The 14,216-nt window shown below is 38.1% G+C and overlaps 1 non-coding gene across 1 annotated transcript; it reads right to left on the reverse strand.

Moving 5' to 3' along the window:
* Positions 1 to 13,568: 13,568 nt before the first annotated feature.
* LOC112763605 (small nucleolar RNA R71) lies at positions 13,569 to 13,672 on the reverse strand. The gene has a single exon (XR_003182905.1). It is a non-coding gene; the product is annotated as a small nucleolar RNA R71 (small nucleolar RNA).
* Positions 13,673 to 14,216: the final 544 nt, after the last annotated feature.

Genomic DNA, 14,216 nt, shown 5'->3' on the forward strand with positions numbered 1-14,216 from the left:
AGTGAGTTCTTCAAGTCTTGGATGTGGGCTTTAGATCTTGAGTTGAAGCAGTTCTCATCTTTAGTGGGCCCAACTTGCAGAGAAATATGAATTAGGCTTTGGATATTTAGTAAGATTTAACGTTGATTGCCATTGTGGGTTCGAGAACGTTAGTGGCATTCCCTTTTTCCATTAACGTTCCAACCTCATATATCCACGTTAAATTCAACGTTAGTGGTCTTAACATGACCACTAACGTTGCTTTCTCAAAATTTGGCCAACGTTATTGGGACTCACTTTTCCCAATAACGTTGGCTTATACCCCTTCGCGAATGTTAATGGGAATCACTTTTCCCATTAACGTTGCTTAGTTCCCCGTTGTTCCTACGTTAGAGTCCACGTTGATATAGCTAACGTGACTCTTAACGTAGGTGTGATCCACCTTCGAGAGCGTTAGTGACACTCATCGTTGTCACTAACGCTCAAATGCCACATTCTCTACGTTGGAACTCACGTTAACTAAGTTAACGTGGCTCTTAATGTAGTAACGAAGCCATCTTCCAACGTTAGTGACAAAAGTGAGTGTCACTAACATTGACTCTTTGATCTTACTCCACGTTAACTTTCACGTTAAGAGTGTCACTAACGTTGGCTTTTGTTTTCCTCGTCCACGTTAGAGTTCACGTTAACTAAGTTAACGTGACTCTTAACGTGGATCATTGCCAAGTTCTCCAACGTTAGTGATGTTCACTTTTTCTATTAACGTTGGAGTTCCTTTCTCTTCTACGTTAACTGCCACGTTAAGTTAGTTAACGTGGCAAGTAACGTGAGCTTTGGATGGCTTCGCAGGTGTTATTGGTGATCACTATTCTCATTAACGTTGCAAGCTTTACCATTCCATGTTAGTGTTCACGTTAACTAGGTTAACGTGAATACTAACTGGTTCTTCCTTGCTTCCTTTGTCCTGAAAACAAGCAATTAAAGTGCATCAAAGCTCTAGCCAAAGTCATGAGATTATGCATCATCAATTTATCATGCAATTCTAGCAAAATACTCATGAAATTATGCAAAGTTTACAAAAGTTGCTTGAATCAATGTGTAAGTGTAATTTCATCCAAAACTTGCCTTATTCACTAAGAAAATGCATGAAACTATCCTAAAACAGTAAAGAAAAGGTCAGTGAAACTGGCCTAGATGCCCTGGCATCACAACACCAAACTTAAAGCTTGCTTGTCCCTAAGCAAGTACTGAAGCATAAGAAAAATGAAATGAAATAACAAGAAGATAAAATAGAAGTAGCATTCCTGGTTTATGGGGTTTCATGCATAGCAACTTAGGTTCTTTCCCTCTAGGTTTCAAGCCTTTATCAAATCCTTAGTCACTTTCTTGATTGCACTCTTTGAGACTTCTTTCTTTTTCAAAGTTTGTTTTTCTTTTTGCTAAGTGCTTTGTAAGAGGGCGGCTCTTTATGATAAGATTTTAGCCAACACTCCCAAACCAGTTGGTTTTAAGGTGCTAGGTGTTAAGACACCCCTAAGGACCTACTCCCTCAAGTCTATTTCCCTCATACATACACACCACAGGCATATGGTTTGTTATTTTTCCTTTCTTGAGACCTTGGTGTCCAGCACCTCTTTGGGTTACTAAGTGTTTTGTAGCAAAGGTTACTCTTGATAGTGGACTTTTAGCTGATAATCCCGGATTAGTTAATCCAAGTTACCAAGTGATAATGCATCCCTAAGAGCTTATTCATCCAAGTATATCCTTTGTTCTTAAACACCACAGACACATGCCTCAATTTTGAAACCCTTGATGCCTAGCATTGTTTCTTATTGTGTTTCTTTCCTTTTTACTTTTGTTGCTCTTCCTCTTTTCTTATTGGGATCTTATTGTTTAGCTAGTCTCAAAAGGTGTGTCTCAAACAAAGGACTTAGGATAGATAGTTGCTTTCTTTCCTTCTTTGGTGAACCAATGATGAGCGGATAATTTGTACGCTTTTTGGCATTGTTTTTAGTATGTTTTTAGTATGTTTTAGTTAGTTTTTAGTATATTTTTATTAGTTTTAAGTTAAAATTCACTTTTTTGGACTTTACTATGAGTTTGTGTGTTTTTCTGTGATTTCAGGTATTTTTTGGCTGAAATTGAGGGACCTGAGCAAAAATCTGATTCAGAGACTGAAAAGGACTGCAGATGCTGTTGGATTCTGACCTCCCTGTACTCGAAGTGGATTTTCTGGAGCTACAGAAGCCCAATTGGCGCGCTCTCAACGGCGTTGGAAAGTAGACATCCTGGGCTTTCCAGCAATATATAATAGTTCATACTTTGCCCAAGATTTGATGGCCCAAACCGGCATTCAAAGTCACCATCTAAATTCCCAGCGTTAAACGCCGGAACTGGCACCAGAATGGGAGTTAAACGCCCAAACTGGCATAAAAGCTGGCGTTTAACTCCAAGAAGAGTCTCTACACGAAAATGCTTCAATGCTCAGCCCAAGCACACACCAAGTGGGCCCGGAAATGGATTTTTATGTCATTTACTCATCTCTGTAAACCCTAGGCTACTAGTTCTCTATAAGTAGGACCTTTTACTATTGTATTAAAAATCTTTTGATCATTTTCGATCTGAGGATCATCTTTGGATATCTAGTTCTTAGATCATTGGGAGGCTAGCCTCATGGCCATTCCTAGACCTTGTTCTTATGTATTTTCAACGGTGGAGTTTCTACACACCATAGATTAAGGTGTGGAGCTCTACTGTACCTCGCGTATTAATGCAATTACTATTGTTCTTCTATTCAATTCAGCTTGTTCTTGTTCCAAGATATCACTTTTTCTTCAACTTGATGAATGTGATGATCCGTGACACTCATCATCATTCTCACCTATGAACGTGTGACTGTCAATCACCTCCGTTCTACCTTAGATTGGGTGGATATCTCTTGGATTCTTTAACCGGAATCTTCGTGGTATAAGCTAGAATTGATGGCGGCATTCAAGAGAATCTGGAAAGTCTAAACCTTGTCTGTGGTATTCTGAGTAGGATTCAATGATTAAATGACTGTGACGAGCTTCAAACTCCTGAAGGCTGGGCGTTAGTGACAGACGCAAAAGAATCACTGGATTCTATTCCAACCTGATTGAGAACCGACAGATGATTAGCTATGCCGTGACAGGGTGCGTTGAACATTTTCACTGAGAGGATGGGAGGTAGCCACTGACAACGGTGAAACCCTACATACAGCTTGCCATGGAAAGGAGTAAGAAGGATTGAATGAAGACGGTAGAAAAGCAGAGAGACGGAAGGGACCAAGCATCTTCATACGCTTATCTGAAATTCCCACCAATGAATTACATAAGTATCTCTATCTTTATCTTTATGTTTTATTCATCATTCATAACCATTTGAGTTTGCCTGACTAAGATTTACAAGGTGACCATAGCTTGCTTCATACCAACAATCTCTGTGGGATCGACCCTTACTCGCGTAAGGTTTATTACTTGGACGACCCAGTACACTTGCTGGTTAGTTGTGCGAAGTTGTGATAAATAGTTGAGATTACAATTGTGCGTACCATGTTGATGGCGCCATTGATGATCACAATTTCGTGCACCAAGTTTTTGGCGCCGTTGCCGGGGATTGTTGAGTTTGGACAACTGACGGTTCATCTTGTTGCTTAGATTAGGTATTTTTTAGAATTCTTAAGAATGAATTCTAGAGTTTCATGATGATCTGTTGAAGTCTGGCTGGCTGTGAAGCCATGTCTAATTTCATTGGACCGAGGTTTCAACTTATCATCACAAGAGCTTGTTGATTTCTATCAATCTTGCTGTTGGAGCATGACAAACCCCAATTTGACGGTTTATCTTGTATTGATTTTAGGGGGTTTTATAACCTTTTACCCACATTTATTCAATGAAATAGCATGGTTTTGTATATTCTCCTTTAATTGTGCTTAAGAGTGAAAACATGCTTTTTAGGCCTTAAAATAGCTAAATCTAATTCACCTTGATTCCATTAGATGCCTTGATATGTTTGTTAAGTGATTTAAGGTTTAGGAGGCAAAGATTGGATCAAGGGAATGAAGAAAGAAGCATGAAAAGTTGGAGAACTCATGAAGAAATGAAAGAACCGGAAAGCTGTCAAGCCGACCTCTTCGCACTTAAACGACCATAACTTGAGCTACAAAGGTCCAAATGATGCGGTTCCAGTTGGGTTAGAAAGCTAACATCCGGGGCTTCGAAATGATATAAATTTTGCCGTATGTTGCTTCGCGTTCAGGGGCACGCACGCGCACTTTGCATGCTCGCACCGATTCTGTCCGTGGCCCACTTTAATGAAATCATCCCCAGCGGTTTTAGGAGCCTTGTAGGCCCAATCCAACTCATTTCTGATGCTATTTAAGTCAAGGATTAAAGAGGGATGAGACATCTAGTTACCATTAGTTTAGTTTAGTAGTTAGAATTAGTTTCTAGAGAGAGAAGCTCTCACTTCTCTCTAGAATTAGGATTAGGATTAGGATTAGTTCTTAGATCTAGGTTTTAATCTTTGCTTTCTTCTACTTCTACATCTCAATTTCTTTTTGTTAGATTCATTCTTCTTCTATTCTTTTGTTGTAATTTCCTTTATGTTGTTCTTATGCTTTGTTGTAGATCTACTATTGTTCCTTCCATTTTCTTTCAATTCAATAAGAGGTAATTCATAATAATTGTTCTTCTTTGCTTTTCTATTGTTGATCTCTTGCCTTTGTAGTTAGATCTCTCTTTAATTCTTGTAATTTATGTTGTTTACTTTTATTGCCTTTTATGTGTTTGTTGAAATGCCTCTTCTAGATATAGTGTAGATTTTGTTCCTCTTGGTCTAGGTAGAATAATTAGTGACACTTGAGTTATCTAATGCCTTTGTTGATTGGTAATTGGAGAGATTGCTAATTGGTTTGGAGTGCACTAAAGCTAGTCTTTCCTTGGGAGTTGGCTAGGACTTGTGGTTCAAGTCAATTCATCCACTTGACTTTCCTTTATTTAGTAAGGGTTAACTAAGTGGTAGCAATGAACAATTCTCATCACAATTGAGAAGGATAACTAGGATAGGACTTCTAATTTTCATACCTTGCCAAGAGCCTTTTATAGTTGTTAGTTTATTTTCATTGCCATTTACTTTCATGCCTCTTATCAAAACCCCAAAATAACTCACAACCAATAACAAGACACTTTATTGTAATTCCTAGGGAGAACGACCCGAGGTTTGAATACTTCGGTTTATAAATTTTAGGGGTTTGTACTAGTGACAAACAACTTTTTGTATGAAAGGATTATTGATTGGTTTAGAAACTATACTTGCAACGAGAATTCATTTGTGAAATTCTATACCATCAAAAATTCAATCATCAGAGCAATGATCTGCTAAGGCTTGGCTGGCCATTGGCCATGTCTAGTGTTTTGGACCGGAGCTTTCTTTGAAACCTTGGCTGGCTATGAAGCAATGTCTAATTCCTGGACCGGAGTCTTAGACTAGCATTACAATGATTCCTGGAATTCTCATTAAGAATTTTGATATCTTTATTTTCTTTTCCACTTAATTTTCGAAAAAAAAACCAAAAATATTTTATGTTCCTTGTTTGAGTCTAGAGTCTCATGTTAAGTTTGGTGTCAATTGCATGTTTTTGTTCTTCTTGCATTCATTCATGTGTCTTAAGTGATCTTCAAGTTGTTCTTGATGATTTCATTGCTCTGGTCTTTGAATTCTATTGACTTGAGTGTTTTGTGTTTCTCATGTGTATTCTCATTTTGTTAGTGTCAGTAGTATACAAACTGCTAAGTTTGGTGTCTTGCATGCATTGTTATTTAGTTGCATTTTGATTACTCCTCATTATTAAAAATCCAAAAATATTTTTAATTTGTGTCTTTTCAAGTCAATAATACAGAGGATTGAAGATTCAGAACATACAGGAGAGGAATTACACAGAAAAAGCTGGGCGTTCAAAACGCCTAGTAAGGAAGGAAAACTGGCGTGTGCCTGGCTGGGCATTTAACGCCCAAAAGGGTAGTAGTTTGGGCGTTAAACGCCAGAATGTGCACCATTCTGGGCGTTTAACGCCAGGATGGCACAAGAGGGAAGATTTTGTTTTCAAATCAAATTTTTTTAAAGTTTTCAAAATTTTTCAAAATCAAATCTTTTCAATCTAATCTTTTTCAAAATTAATTTCTTTCCATTTTCAAAAATACTTGTTATCAATTAATGATTTGATTTAACATTTCAAGTATGTTGCCTTTTCTGTTGAGAAAGGTTTAATGTTTGAATCATATCTTTTCTTGTTGGCCAAGTCATTAACTTTTAAAATCAAATCTTTTTAAAACCAATCATATCTTTTTAATCACATTTTTTTCAAAATAGTTTTCAATCATATTTTTTATTTTCTAATTTCAAAATCTTTTTCAAAAACCACTTGATTTCTTTTCCACTCTTAGTTTTCGAAAATCAATTAGTATTTTTCAAAATGTTTTTAAAATCTTTTTAATTTATTTTCGAAAATTACTTCCCCTCTTCTCACATCTTTCTATTTGTGGACTAACACTAGTCCTTAATGCACAACTCGAACTCCATCTTCCTTGATAAGTTCGAATTTTCTACTTCTTCCTTCTATTTTTCTTTTCCTCTGACACATCAAGGAATCTCTATACTGTGACATAGAGGATTCCATATTTTCTTGTTCTCTTCTCTTTCATATGAGCAGGAGCAAAGATAAAAGCATTCTTGTTGAGGCTAATCCTGAACCTGAAAGGATCTTGAAGCGAAAGCTAAGAGATGCTAAAGCACAATTCTCTGTAGAGGACCTAACAGAAATCTTCAAAAGAGAAGAATCCATGGCAGCTGAAAACAACAACAATGCCAACAATGCAAGGAAGGTGCTGGGTGACTTTACTGCACCTACTCCCGACTTCTATGGGAGAAGCATCTCTATCCCTGCCATTGGAGAAAACAACTTTGATCTTAAGCCTCAATTAGTTTCTCTAATGCAACAGAATTGCAAGTTCCATGGACTTCCATTGGAAGATCCTCATCAGTTTTTAGCTGAATTCTTGCAAATCTGTGACACTGTCAAGACCAATGGGGTTGACCCTGAGGTCTACAGACTTATGCTATTCCCTTTTGCTGTAAGAGATAAAGCTAGGATATGGTTGGATTCACAACCTAAAGAAAGCCTGAACTCTTGGGAAAAGCTAGTCAATGCCTTCTTGGCAAAGTTCTTTCCACCTCAAAAATTGAGTAAGCTTAGAGTGGAAGTCCAAACCTTCAGACAGAAGGAAGGAGAATCCCTCTATGAAGCTTGGGAAAGATACAAACAATTGATCAGAAAGTGTCCCTCTGACATGCTTTCTGAATGGAGCATCATAGGTATTTTCTATGATGGTCTGTCTGAACTGTCCAAGATGTCTTTGGATAGCTCTGCTAGAGGATCTCTTCATCTGAAGAAGACGCCTACAGAAGCTCAAGAACTAATTGAAATAGTTGCAAATAACCAATTCATGTACACTTCTGAAAGGAATCCTGTGAACAATGGGACTAATTAGAAGAAAGGAGTTTTTGAGATTGATACTTTGAATGTCATATTGGCTCAGAACAAGATATTGACTCAGCAAGTCAATTTGATTTCTCAAAGTCTGTCTGGAATGCAAAATGCACCAGGCAGTACTAAGGAAGCTTCATCTGAAGAAGAAGCTTATGATCCTGAGAACCCTTCAATGGAAGAGGTGAATTACATGGGAGAACCCTATGGAAACACCTATAATCCTTCATGGAGAAATCATCCAAATCTCTCATGAAAGGATCAGCAGAGACCTCAACAAGGTTTCAACAATAATAATGGTGGAAGAAACCTGTTTAGCAATGGCAAGCCTTTTCCATCATCTTCTCAGCAACAGACAGAGAATTCTAAGCAGAACCACTCTGACTTAGCAACCATGGTCTCTGATCTAATCAAAACCACTTAAAGTTTCATGACTAAAACAAGGTCCTCCATTAGAAATTTGGAGGCACAAGTGGGACAGCTGAGTAAGAAAATTACTGAACTCCCTCCTAGTACTCTTCCAAGCAATACAGAAGAAAATCCAAAAGGAGAGTGCAAGGCCATCAACATGGCCGAATTTGGAGAGGAGGGAGAGGTAGTGAACGCCACTGAGGAAGACCTCAATGGACGTCCACTGGCCTCCAATGAGTTCCCTAATGAGGAACCATAGGAATCTGAGGCTCCCACTGAGATCATAGAGATTCCATTGGATTTACTCCTGCCATTCATGAGCTCTGATGAGTATTCTTCCTCTGAAGAGGATGAGTATGTCACTGAAGAGCAAGTTGCTAAATACCTTGGAGCAATCATGAAGCTAAATGACAAGTTATTTGGCAATGAGACTTGGGAGGATGAACCCCCTTTGCTCACCAAAGAACTGGATGACTTGTCTAGGCAAAAATTACCTCAAAAGAGACAAGATCCTGGGAAGTTCTCAATACCTTGTGCCATAGGCACCATGACCTTCAAGAAGGCCTTGTGTGACCTAGGGTCAAGTGTAAACCTCATGCCTCTCTCTGTAATGGAGAAGCTAGGGATCTTTGAGGTGCAAGCTGCAAAAATCTCACTAGAGATGGCAGGCGATTCAGGAAAACAAGCTTATGCACTTGTAGAGGATGTTCTGGTAAAAGTTGAAGACCATTACATCTCTGCTGATTTCATAGTCCTAGAGACTGGGAAGTGCATGGATGAATCCATCATCCTTGGCAGACCCTTCCTAGCCACAGCAAAGGCTGTGATTGATGTTGATAGAGGAGAATTGATCATTCAAGTGAATGAAGAATCCTTTGTGTTTAAGGCTCAAGGATATCCCTTTGTCACCATGGAGAGGAAGCATGAAGAGCTTCCCTCAAAACAGAGTCAAACAGAGCCCCCACAGTCAAACTTTAAGTTTGGTGTTGGGAGGCCACAACCAAATTCTAAGTTTGGTGTTGAACCCCCACATTCAAACTCTAAGTTTGGTGTTGGGAGGTTCCAACATTGCTCTGAGCATCTCGGAGGCTCCATGAGAGCCCACTGTCAAGCTACTGACATTAAAGAAGCGCTTGTTGGGAGGCAACCCAATGTTATATTCTATCTATTTTCCTTTGTTACTTTATGTTTTCTGTAAGTTGATGATCATGAGAAGTCACAAAATCAATTGAAAAAACAAAAACAGAATGAAAAATAGAAATAAAAATAGCACACCCTGGAGGAAGATCTTGCTGGCGTTTAAACGCCAGTAAGGCTAGCAGATGGGCGTTTAACGCCCAGTCTGGCACCATTCTGGGCGTTTAACGCCAGAAAGGGGCACCAGACTGGCGTTAAACGCCAGGAAGGGGCAAGAACTTGGCGTTAAACGCCAGAAATGGGCACCAGCCCAGCGTTTAACGCCAGAATTGGCATAAAGAGCAATTTTGCTCGCCACTTGGTGCAGGGATGACTTTTCCTTGACACCTTAGGATCTGTGGACCCCACAGGATCCCCACCTACCCCACCACTCTCTCTCTTCTTCACCCATTCACCAATCACCTCAACACCTCTTCCCCAAAAACCCTTCACCTATCAAATCCCATCTCTCTCTTCACCACTCACATCCATCCTTAATAAAACCCCACCTACCTCACCATTCAAATTCAAACCACTTTCCCACCCAAACCCACCCTCCCATAGCTGAACCCTACCCCTCTCTTCACCCCTATATAAACCCCTCTTCACTCCTTCATTTTCACACAACCTAAACACTCCTTCTCCCCCTTTGGCCGAACCACAAAGCCATTTCCATCTCCTTCATTTCTTCTTCTTCTCCTCTCTTCTTTCTTCTTTTGCTCGAGGACGAGCAAACCTTTTAAGTTTGGTGTGGTAAAAGCATTGCTTTTTGTTTTCCCATAACCATTTATGGCATCCAAGGCTGGAGAAAGCTCTAGAAAGAGGAAAGGGAAGGCAAAAGCTTTCACCTCCGAGTCATGGGAGATGGAGAGATTCATCTCAAGGGTGCATCAAGACCACTTCTATGAAGTTGTGGCCTTGAAGAAGGTGATCCCCGAGGTCCCTTTTAAACTCAAAAAGAGTGAATATCTGGAGATCCGACATGAGATCCGAAGAAGAGGTTGGGAAGTTCTTACCAACCCCATTCAACAAGTCGGAATCTTAATGGTTCAAGAGTTCTATGCCAATGCATGGATCACCAAGAACCATGACCAAAGTGTGAACCCGGACCCAAAGAATTGGCTTACTATGGTTCGGGGAAAATACTTGGATTTTAGTCCGGAAAATGTTAGGTTGGCATTCAACTTGCCCATGATGCAAGGAGATGAACATCTTTACACTAGAAGGGTCAACTTTGATCAAAGGTTGGACCAAGTCCTCACAGTCATTTGTGAAGAGGGCGCCCAATGGAAGAGAGATTCAAGAGGAAAGCCGGTTCAATTGAGAAGGCATGACCTCAAGCCTGTGGCTAGGGGATGGTTGGAGTTTATCCAATGCTCAATCATTCCCACTAGCAACCGGTCCGAAGTTACTATAGACCGGGCTATCATGATTCATAGCATCATGATTGGAGAAGAAATAGAAGTTCAGGAGGTTATATCCCAAGAACTTTATAAGGTGGCAGACAAATCCTCTACCTTGGCAAGGTTAGCCTTTCCCCATCTCATTTGTCACCTCTATTATTTAGTTGGAAATGACATAGAGGGAGACATCCCCATTGAAGAGGACAAGCCCATCACTAAGAAGAGGATGGAGCAAACAAGAGATCCCTCTCATCATCAAATCCCTGAGATGCCTCAAGGGATGCACTTTCCTCCACAAAACTATTGGGAGCAACTAAACACCTCCCTAGGAGAATTGAATTCCAACATGGGACAACTAAGGGTGAAGCACCAAGAACATTCCATTCTCCTCCATGAAATTAGAGAAGATCAAAGAATCGTGAGAGAGGAGAAACAAAGGCAAGGAAGAGACATTGAGGAGCTCAAGCACTCCATAAGATCTTCAAGAGGAGGAACAAGCCGCCATTGACAACGGTGATGCCCTACATACAGCTTGCCATGGAAAGGAGTAAGAAGGATTGGATGAATGTAATAAAAAAGTAGAGATATGAGAGGAGCACAGCATCTCCATACGCCTATCTGAAATTCCCACTATTGATTTACATAAGTATTTTTATCCCTTTTTATTTTCTATTTATTATTAATTTTCGAACTCATCATAAACCAATTTAATCTGCCTAACTGAGATTTATAAGGTGACCATAGCTTGCTTCATACCAACAATCTCTGTGGGATCGACCCTTACTCACGTAAGGTATTACTTGGATGACCCAGTACACTTGCTGGTTAAGTTGAATGGAGTTATGATCACACCAGGGATTATTAAGATCCCAATTTATCACACCATGATCTCTTTGGGGTATTTTTGATTTCACACGAATACAAAGAGACCAACTTTGAGGATCACAATTTCGTGCACCAAGTTTTTGGCGCCGTTGCCGGGGATTGTTCGAGTATGGACAACTGACGGTTCATCTTGTTGCTCAGATTAGGTAATTTTCTTTTCAAAAATCTTTTTCAAAAATTTTCTTTTCTTTTTCGTTTTTCCTAAACTTTATTTTCGAAAAAATTAATAAAAATACAAAAAAAAATTAGAAAATCATAAAAATCAAAAATATTTTGTGTTCTTGTTTGAGGCTTGAGTCAATTTTTAAGTTTGGTGTCAATTGCATGCTTTTAAAAAATTTTCTTGCATGTTTCGAAAACTCCATGCATTCATAGTGTTCTTCATGATCTTCAAGTTGTTCTTGGTAAGTCCTCTTGTTTGATCTTGATGTTTTCTTGTTTTGTGTTGTTTGTTGTTTTTCATATGCATTTTTCGTTTGTTAGAGTCCATGCATTAAAAATTTCTAAGTGTGGTGTCTTGCATGTTTTCTTTGCATAAAAAATTTTTCAAAATTATGTTCTTGATGTTCATCTTGACATTCAAAGTGTTCTTGGTGTTCATCTTGACATTCATAGCATTCTTGCATGCATTCATTGTTTTGATCTAAAAATTTCATGCATTGAGTATTTTTGTTGTTTTTCTCTCTCTCATAATTAAAAATTCAAAAAAATCAAAAAATATCTTTTCCTTCTTTCCCTCCAAATTTTCGAAATTTTGGGTTGACTTGGTCAAAAATTTTTAAAAATTAGTTGTTTCTCACAAGTCAAGTCAAAATTTCAATTTTAAAAATCTTATCTTTTCAAAATCTTTTTCAAAAATTATATCTTTTTCATTTTTTTCTATTTTTCGAAAATTTCAAAAATCCTTTTCAAGAAAAAATTATTTTTCAAAATCTTTTTCTTATCTTTATATCACATTTTCGAAAACTCACTAACAATTAATGTGATTGATTCAAAAAAATTTGAAGTTTGTTACTTTCTTGTTAAGAAAGGTTCAATCATTAAGTTCTAGAATCTTATCTTGAAGTTTCTTGTTAGTGAAGTAAGTAATTTTAAATTTAAAAATTAAATCCTTTTATCTCTTATCTTATCTTTTTCAAAAATTTTATCTTTTTCAAAATTTGATTTCAAAATATCTTATCTAACTTCTTATCTTCTTATCTTTTCAAATTTGATTTTAATATCTTTTTCAACTAACTCTTTGACTTTGTGTTTGTTTCTTATCTTTTTCAAAACCACCTAACTATTTTTCCCTCTCTAATTTTCGAAAAAATCTCATCTCTTTTTCAAAAAAAAAAAATTCTTTTTGTTTTAAATTTTAATTTTAATCTTATCTTATATTTAATTTTCGAAAATTACTAACCCCTTTTTCAAAATTATTTTCGAATTTTCTATCTCTTCTCTCTTATTCTATTTAACTATTTATTTACTAACACTTCTCTTCACCTCTCTCCATCTAAATATCCGAACCCACCCTTCTTCATTCTTCTCCCCTTTCTTTTTCTACTAACATAAAGGAATCTCTTTACTGTGACATAGAGGATTCCTCTTTCTTTTCTTGTTTTCTTCTCTTTCATATGAGTAAGAACAAGGATAAAGGCACTCTTGTTGAAATTGATCCAGAACCTGAAAGGACTCTGAAGAGAAAATTAAGAGAAGCTAAGTTACAACAATCTAAAGGTAACCTTTCAGAAATATTAGAACAAGAGAAGGAGATGGCAGCCGAAAATAATAATAATGCAAGGAGAATGCTTGGTGACTTCACAAAGCCAACGTCCAAATTTGATGGAAGAAGCATCTCCATTCCTGCCATTGGAGCTAACAACTTTGAGCTGAAACCTCAGCTAGTTGCCTTAATGCAACAAAACTGCAAGTTTTATGGACTTCCATCTGAAGATCCTTATCAGTTTTTAACTGAATTCTTGTAGATCTGTGAGATTGTAAAGACGAATGGAGTTGATCCTGAAGTCTACAGACTCATGCTTTTCCCTTTTGCTGTAAGAGACAGAGCTAGAATATGGTTGGATTCACAACCTAAGGATAGCCTGGACTCCTGGGATAAGCTGGTCACAGTCTTCTTGGATAAATTCTTTCCTCCTCAAAAGCTGAGCAAGCTGAGAGTGGATGTTCAAACCTTCAAACAAAAAGATGGTGAATCCCTCTATGAAGCTTGGGAAAGATACAAGCATCTGACCAAAAGATGTCCATCTGACATGTTTTCCGAATGGACCATATTAGATATGTTCTATTATGGTCTATCTGAATTTTCAAAAATGTCATTGGACCATTCTGCAGGTGGATCTATTCACCTAAAGAAAACGCCTGAAGAGGCTCAAGAACTCATTGATATGGTTGCAAACAACCAATTCATGTATACTTCTGAGAGGAATTCCGTGAATAATGGGATACCTCAGAAGAAAGGAGTTCTTGAAATTGATGCTCTGAATGCCATATTGGCTCAGAACAAAGTGTTGACTCAGCAAGTCAACATGATCTCTCAAAGTCTAAATGGATGGCAACATGCATCCAACAGTACTAAAGAGGCAACTTCTGAAGAAGCTTATGATCTTGAGAACCCTGCCATGGCAGAGGTTAATTACATGGGTGAACCTTATAGAAACACCTATAACTCATCATGGAGAAATCATCCAAATTTCTCATGGAAGGATCAACAAAAGCCTCAACAAGGCTTTAATAATGGTGGACGCAATAGGCTGAGCAATAGCAAGCCATATCCATCATCTTCTCAGCAACAGACA

The sequence above is a fragment of the Arachis hypogaea genome, chromosome 2, assembly GCF_003086295.3.
Source record: "Arachis hypogaea cultivar Tifrunner chromosome 2, arahy.Tifrunner.gnm2.J5K5, whole genome shotgun sequence".
In the NCBI taxonomy this organism is placed as follows: Eukaryota; Viridiplantae; Streptophyta; class Magnoliopsida; order Fabales; family Fabaceae; genus Arachis; species Arachis hypogaea.